Source organism: Nicotiana attenuata, unplaced genomic scaffold (genome assembly GCF_001879085.1).
Source record: "Nicotiana attenuata strain UT unplaced genomic scaffold, NIATTr2, whole genome shotgun sequence".
Lineage (NCBI taxonomy): Eukaryota > Viridiplantae > Streptophyta > Magnoliopsida > Solanales > Solanaceae > Nicotiana > Nicotiana attenuata.
The window spans coordinates 35,385-44,230 of NW_017672310.1; positions in this window are offsets into that span (position 1 = coordinate 35,385).

Sequence of the window (8,846 nt, forward strand, 5' to 3'; positions counted from 1 at the left end):
TAATTCGGACTTCTTATTTGGAATATGTGATAAATCAGCCTGCCCTATCTATTAAGTTTAATTAGACCTTATTTAGTACGTGCAAGACATGCTAAGCTATATGCTTTTCTTTGATCTAAGGAGGCATGTTTGAGCATTATTTGTTTATGTGCTTTCCCCATACTTGTTATATCTGTTCTTGCTTGTCGCCTTAGTATTTTTACCTTTGAAACTATAAAATCCCAATATCCCTTCCCTTTAGGATTAGTAGTACTAAATGCCTCTGGGACTGATAGGATTGGGGCAGGTAATAGCATGCAATAAGAAAAGGAGACTATTCCGCGCTTTAATACCTTAACGGGGTGGGAAAGGGTAGATATGGATATGATGACCACGCGATAACACCACGTGTATAAGTGATTACCAGGTGTTGTGTGGGGTGATCCATATTATTTATAAACCTAGGACCCCCCCCCCCCCTCTCTTTTACTTGTTTATTTCATTATTTACTTTCAAATTTCAAATTGTTTTTCTTAAAATTCAGCTTTCCTTCCGTTTCTTTTAACTTCATCAATTTGCAACCATTATGTGAAATCCCCTCTTATTTGAAAGTCTTACTTGCTTACGTGTTATTTGTACTTAAAGTCACAACAATAGCATGGCCGGGAACCACACTAGTGATTTCTGAGGGGTGCCTAACACCTTCCCCTTGGAATAATTTCAAGCCCTTACCCAATCTCTGGTTGTCCAAACAAAAAACCCTTCTTAGTGTCCTAATGCACTTAAATCATTAGGTGGCGACTCTTCAATTCCATAAAACCCAATTCCTAAAAGGGAACGAGTTGTCTTCCCAAATGTCATAAACCCGATTTCGCGAGAAAAAGGGGGCGCGACAGCATGGCGACTCTACTGGGGATATCTTTTAGGTTTTTACCATTTCAAGCTATTACGGTGACTTTACATTGCTTATGTGCCTTTATTTGTTTAATCCGTTTAAGTATTTAATTCCTTCTCCTACTGCAAGAACTGACTCGTTTCGTTGTTTCTTTCCTTTATTTCTTTACTGCTTCCCTTTATTGCTTTCCTTTACTACTGTTTTAAATTATGAGGAATTGTTGTAATTATTGCTTTTGAACGTGCAAATACATGACAACTTGTTTTAATTATCGCATAAGCATGTTTTCAACATCATATTCCACTCGTGCCAAACAAATACCATAGCAACGCTTATAATGAGTGGTTGCCCCCTTCCGATATTATCACCCCCTAAATCCAGCAAAGGCATATTTGCAGTAAAACCAGTCGATCAACGGTGTAGTCGACGGTTTCGCGCCTTTCCCTCTTGAGTTATCCGCTCAAGGGTACCAGTCTAATACCCCATAGAAACGTTACTCTGTTTAATTGTGCATGTATCATGGTCAAACCTAGCCGAGTCAGTTATTTGTCCACATAATGACTCCTTAAGATAGCCTTGTCCAAAGTCCATTGGTTTTCCCAAAACCCAAACGGATACTACCACGTTTTGTGCATTTATTTGGAGAACTAAAATACTTTTATGCCAATTGTTGATATTAAATAGTCGAGTCTGGTGGGGTTAAGGGCCTAAACTTATTTTCCTAGCACAAATATGAAGCACGAAGTCCCTAGATTCAGCATGGTCACCAACATCCACCCAAAATTGCTAAGCTGGTAGAAGGATCTTCATTCCAGTGATCAGACTCTTGTTCGGAAATACCTGGGAAACCTACCTTCTTTTTTGGAAATGCAACCCAACAACAAAATCATAGAGGCTGCTACCCTATTCTTGGATTGTGATAGGTCCGTGTTTCGCTTTCGAGACATTGAGATGACACCCCTGCTCGAGGAAATAGGAGGACTGGCTGGAATACCGTGGGAAACTCCGGGTTTGTTAATGCCAAAAATCGCAAAGGTAGAGGTTTTCTCAAAATGATGGGTCTAAAGAAGAATCCTGATTTGACATGTTTGAAAGAGTCATACATTCCCTTTGACTATTTGTACGAGAGGTACGACCACAACAAATCTTACCGTACTTATCCTGATGAGTTCGCCCTTACATCATTGGGGCATATTCACCGAATGGTATTTGTCTTCATGTTCTGTTTCTTAGGATGATAGTATTTCCAATGAAGAAAGCAAGAATCCAAACCAGGCTAGCTATGGTCACCAAAACTCTAATGGAAGGAATTGACAGACAACCGTTCAGTCTTGTGCCAATAATCATTGCAGAGATATACCGAGCCCTAGAAAGGTGTCAACAGGGAGCCGAACACTTCGAGGGTTGTAATCTTCTACTTCAACTTTGGCTCATGGAACATCTCCAAGAGGGTGAGTACCGACAGGAAATCCATCGAAGGGACTGGGCCGATCATATCGCCTTTCATCACCCAAAGCGAATAAATTACATGCCCAACATGTTCGCCCAATCGGAGAATGCTAGAGAATGGGTCGAACTCTTTGATAATTTGACTGAAGACCGGGTACAATAGATGTTCGAGTGGTTCCCTACTGAAGAATTCATCGCTCGATCCAGGGATGTGCCAATTCTTATACAGATCGGTTTGAGGGGAACCTACCCTTATATCCCTCGCCGAGTTGTGAGACAGGCTGGTAGGAAGCAGGTTATACCAAGGGTCGACAAGATGAGTCATTTTCGGGCTGACTTCCAGGCTGACGAGAGTCCGTACAGGTGCCAGGCTCAGCATATGTGGCACTGCAAAATTGTTTTGGGAATGGACACCATCGAACCAGACCGATACCATGTTGGTTATACCCCACACTACTCAGGCTGGCTGGAGGACAATCACAATGGTTTGGGTCAACTCGGGTTTGTTCAAGGTCACAGGATCATCGATGAAAGGGTTGAAGCACAAGTCAAGTACAACCAACTGCGCAAGAGGATACGGGAATGTGAAAATGAGCACCGTGAAATACAAGAAGCCAATAAAAACTAATTGAAGACTGGAAGGATATGGTTGTCAGCGCCAACAAGCGATTGGTCTATCTGGAGCGAGGTATAGTGGAATTGGAAAAGAATTTTCTGAAGAGGGTCGAAGACTGCCGGACTGCTGAAGGAAATGAAGGCGGACATCTAGCCAGAGCGTACTTGCTACTAGGACTGCGCGAGCTGGGAGAGCTGTTCGATGGATTCAACAATGCCGAGTCTGGGGGAGGTCCCTCCGGGACCAAATAGATAGGAATTTTCATTTTTTCTTTATGAGATGTAATAAGGCCAGTGGCCATTAGTGACTTTTTATTTTCTTATTATTTAGTGTCGTTTTGGGATTTGTCTATCTTTTATCAATAAAATGAGGTATTTAGCATTCTAAGTTCTTCAAAATTAACTTGTCGCTAGGCTTACCTCGGGCACAACGAGGTCCCCAAAATTAGGACGCGCTTTATATTTCAGCACTACGTGTTTAAATATTGCAACATTTTTTATAATCCTTACTGACTTGTTACCTTTTGTTTTTACTTTTTGTTTATTCCCCTCCCCAAAGGTTAGTTCGTGAACTCTGGCAACGTCATCATATTTTACGAGATCCAGGGGCCCTCCACCTACTCCTCCTCCCAGTCCTGTCAGACACAAAAACAAAGGAAAAATGGAAGATTCGAACAACTCAGCTGAACGGGTAGAGGTCACTCATGGTACTCTGGTCCCCAAGGAAAATGCATCCCAACTAGAACAAAAGCTGTTGAAGTTTCAGGAAGAACTTGATCAAGTCCGGAATTTGGCAAATCTATCATTTTCCCTCACCACTCCAGAGGTTACTTTCCCAAAAACTCAGAATCCTGTACCTCCGCAAAACATCCCAAAGCAACAAAACCATCCCGCTCCTCACCACCACTGCAATACTTGCCATACCTCAAATGATACCTCACTGCTCATCCCAGAACTCCAGAACTCCACAAATGACCACTGCCACACCCAGCATAATACCCCCATTTACGTGGAGACTGTGCCACACTCCACCCAGCCTATCTCAAGCACACCCGAGTCCGAGGGTAAGGACTTGCTCATCAGAAATCTGGCCGAAGAGCTGAAGAAGTTGACTAGCAGAATTCAAGGCGTTGAAGGTAGTAAGGGAATTGAAGGGCTAAACTATGAAGATCTTTGCATACAGCCCGATGTCGAACTGCTCGAGGGGTACAAACCTCCCAAGTTCGAGATATTTGATGGTACGGGAGATCCAAGGGTCCACTTGAGAATATACTGTGACAAGGTGGTCGGAGTAGGAAGATACGAGAAAATCCGCATAAAGCTTTTCATGAGAAGCCTGAAGGGAGACGTTTTATCTTGGTACATTAGCCACGATCCGAAGAAGTGGTCGAGTTGGGTAAGCATGGCGTCTGATTTTATGGACAGATTCAGGTTCAACACGGAGAATGCACCAGATGTGTTCTATATTCAAAACTTGAAGAAGAAACCCACAGACACGTTCCGTGAGTACGCTACTCGATGGAGGTCAGAAGCTGCTAAGGTTAGACCTGCTTTGGAAGAAGAGCAAATGAACAAATTTTTCGTTCGAGCGCAAGACCCACAATATTATGAGAGGCTGATGCTGATCGAGAATCACAAGTTTTCTGACATCATCAAGCTGGGAGAAAGGATCGAAGAAGGCATCAAGAGTGGTATGGTTACGAACTTTGAAACCTTGCAAGCTACCAATAAGGCTTTACAGTCTGGTGGTACGTCCAAGAAAAGGGACGTAGGTGCTATAATGGTTGCGCAGAGAACCAAATCCCCTATCAAATACCGAACCTATCCAATGCCTCCACCCACATATCAACCTACTCCAAATTACCAAGCACCTTCACCCTCTTACCATACTCCACCACCCACTTATCAGTCAGCTCCACCTCCCGCATATCAGCCCACTTCACCTAAATACTCCCAACCAGCACATGTTTACCAAGCCTACAACACCCAACCATCCCACTATCAATCACCTCCCCCACGTCAAAGCTTCCCTAGACCTCGACCAAATTTCGACCGCAGACCTCCCAAACAGTATACCGCCATTGCTGAACCAATTGACCAGCTGTACGAAAGACTCAAAGATGCTGGTTATGTCACCCCTATCCCTGCCATAGCCCTAGAAAAACCTTCTCAGTGGGTCAATCCAAATAAATACTGTGCATACCGTTCCGGCATGAAAGGATATACCATTGATGAATGCCGCTCTCTGAAGGATAAGATCCAGACTTTGATTGACAACAAGATCATTGTAACAAAGGAGCCTGCTCAAAATGTCCACAATAACCCTCTGCCAGACCACAAAGGTGGAGCTGTTCACATGATCGAGATAGAGGATGATTGGGACCCCAAGGGATCAATCGATTTTATCATAGAAGGCAACGATCCAAAGAAGCCAGTAGTCACCCTCAATCCGATTGTGCTCCAGATTCATCCTTCTGGGGACGCCGAGGTAGACATGTCCATGCCACTCGAGTTTGAAGCACCACCCTCTGCAAAGACGCCAGCACCAATTGAGGATGAGTTTATGTCACCAGCAAACGCACCTACACCCTTTGAAGTTACAATTTTACTGCCTAAGGGGCCTGCTCCATTCGGGATAAGGATAGGCACGCCAATTCCAGTGGCAATGTTAGCCATAAAACCGTTCCATACAAAGGCTATACCATAGGACTACACAGTCAAAGCCAGAAGAATGGGGAAGGTCAAGTTCGGGGAAGCCGTTGCGGCACAAGGTATGACAAGAACCGGCAGGGTTTATACCCCGGAACATTTGGCTGAGTCAAGAAAGCAGGCCTCTAGTCGGCCAACCATCACTGAAACTGGGCCCGACGATCTCTGGAGAAAGATACAAGCCAAAGAATACTCAGTCATTGATCAGCTGAACAAAACACCGGCACAGATTTCTATCCTTGCTTTGCTACAAAGTTCCGATGCACACAAAAATGCCTTACTAAGAGTGCTGAGTGAGGCATATGTACCAAGTAACATCACCGGCGGAGAGATGGCTAACATGGTAGGCCAAGTATTGGAAAGACACAAGATCACTTTTCATGAAGATGAGCTGCCACCGGAGGGATTGAGTCACAACAAGGCATTACACATCACCGTGCAGTGCGAAGATTATTTTATCACCAGGATCCTGATTGACGGAGGGTCTAGTCTCAACATTTGTCCGTTAGTAACACTTTGGACATTGGGAAAAGGGCTGCATGAGATCAAGGATAGGGCCGTCAACGTCAAAGCTTTCGACGGTTCTCAAAGGTCCACCATTGGGGAAATTAGCTTGTGTTTGCAAATAGGGCCTACTTGGTTCGACATTGACTTTCAAGTGATAGACGTGCCAGCATCTTACAATTTGTTGTTGGGACGACCGTGGATTCATGCCGCTGGGGCTGTAGAATCAACACTACATCAGGTAGTGAAGTTTGAGTGGAACCACCAAGAGGTGATCATTCATGGCGACGGTAGCAATCCCATATACAGTCGCCAGACTATCCCAGCTATAGGAGGCAGAAGAAGGATATGCGGGGAAACTTACCACCACATCGAGTGGGTCAACGCCGTTGATAAGGATAAATGGTGGGATAACAAAATTGAAAGCATATTGAACTGGAACGGGTATGGACTTGGCAAGGAACTTGGCAAGAACCTCCAAGGAATCGCTAAGCCCATCAAGCCAAAAAAAAACATGGCACCACCTTCGGGTTAGGATATGAGTATACTTGGGAGGAATTCAACCACTGGTCGCCACCATGGCGCGGTCCTTACTATCCTTTGGAGCAGCCAATACCCCGTTTGGAGCAGACTTTCCAGCCGGCCGAGGTTATCTACGGGTCAGAAGAAGAGGAAGCACTGGCAGCGGTGAGGAATTTGTTCCTGGAAGACGATGATATGAATTGTTGTGTCGTTTTCGAGGAGGAGGGGGAGGAAGGCCCTTCCATACAAGTTGTAACCAGAGGAGCATGCCTCAATAACTGGACTATCAGAACCACAGAGCCCGGCGAACCTCGGGATAGCAAGGCTGAACAACCATCATGCACTGCTTTATTTTACTAGTTTACTTTCCTTTCACTTTTTTTCCTTATATTTTTGCAAGAAAGAGCTCCAATGTTCAAAAATAGTTATGGAATTTATCAAAGCATTTCGGTTTTCTTATAAATCTTACTCTTATTATTTTCTCTCATTACTTTACTTATACAGCATTACTATTACTTATCTTGATGAACCAATGACTGTGACATGCAACGAGACAACGCAACAAACGGACATAGATTTAGAGGAAGATATACCAGAAGAGATTGTTAAAGAGGTAGAGAATTTTGAGAACAGACCTAAGTCCAACCTGGACGAGACTGAGATTGTTAACCTGGGAGATGCAGAAAACATCAAAAAAACACGAATCAGCGTTCATTTATCACCATCAGAAAAGGAAGAATACATAGAGTTTCTAAGAGAATATGAGGACATATTCGCCTGGTCGTACGACGACATGACTGGTCTGAGTACATCTATTGTGGCTCACAAATTGCCAACCGATCTAGCCTGTCCCCCGGTAAAACAAATGCTCAGAAAGTTCAAGCTAGACATGAGTTTGAAAATCAAGGAATAAGTCACCAAGCAGGTCAAAGCCAAAGTTCTCAGGGTAGTAGAATAGCCAACATGGTTAGCCAACATTGTGCCCGTACCGAAGAAGGATGGGAAGGTTAGAGTCTATGTCGACTAGCAGGACCTCAACCGAGCGAATCCAAAAGACGACTTCCCCTTGCCAAACATACACATCCTGATTGACAATTGCGCCAAGCACGAGTTGTAATCATTTGTAGATTGTTTCGCTGGTTATCATCAGATCTGGATGGACGAGGAAGATGCTGAGAAAATGGCTTTCATTACGCCGTGGGGGATGTACTGCTACAAGATGATGCCATTTGGCCATAAGAACGCATGGGCCACCTACATGAGAGCCATGACTACCATTTTTCACGATATGATACACAAGGAGATCGAATTATATGTAGATGATATCATCATCAAGTCCAAGAAAGCCACTGATCACATGGAAGATTTGAGAAAGTTCTTCAATAGACTGAGAAGGTACAACCTGAAATTGAATCCCGCAAAATATGCATTCGGGGTTCTAGCTGGAAAATTGCTTGGGTTTATTATGAGTCACCGGGGAATAGAACTGGATCTATCGAAGATCAAAGCCATCCAAGAATTACCGCCGCCAAATAACAAGAAGGACATAATGAGTCTCTTGGGGAGACTTAACTACATCAGCCGGTTCATAGCACAATCTATAATTATCTGAGCCAATCTTCAAGATGTTGAAGAAGGATGCCGCCACCGAATGGACTGATGACTGCCAGAAAGCTTTCGACAGAATCAAGGAATACCTATCAACACCACCAGTCTTAGTCCCGCCTGAGCCGGGTAGACTCTGTTACTCTACAACGCAGTGTTGGATGGTGCCTTCGGTTGCGTCCTTTGGCAGCATGATGAGACAGGAAAGAAAGAACATGCCATTTACTACCTCAGCAAAAAGTTCACTCCATATGAGGCCCGATATTCTCTGTTAGAACGCACCTGTTGTGCTTTAACTTGGGCATCCCAGAAGCTGAGGCACTACTTCTGTGCCTATACTACATATCTCATATTAAGGGTGGATCCTTTGTAATACATCTTTCAGAAGCCCATGCCCACCGGCAAGCTAGCAAAGTGGCAGATCCTGTTGAGTGAATTCGACATTGTCTACGTAACTCAGAAAGCAATCAAAGGACAGGCACTAGCAGATCACCTGGCCGAAAACCCCATGGATGGAGAATATGAACCCCTGAAAACGTATTTTCCTGATAAAGAGGTAGCATTCATA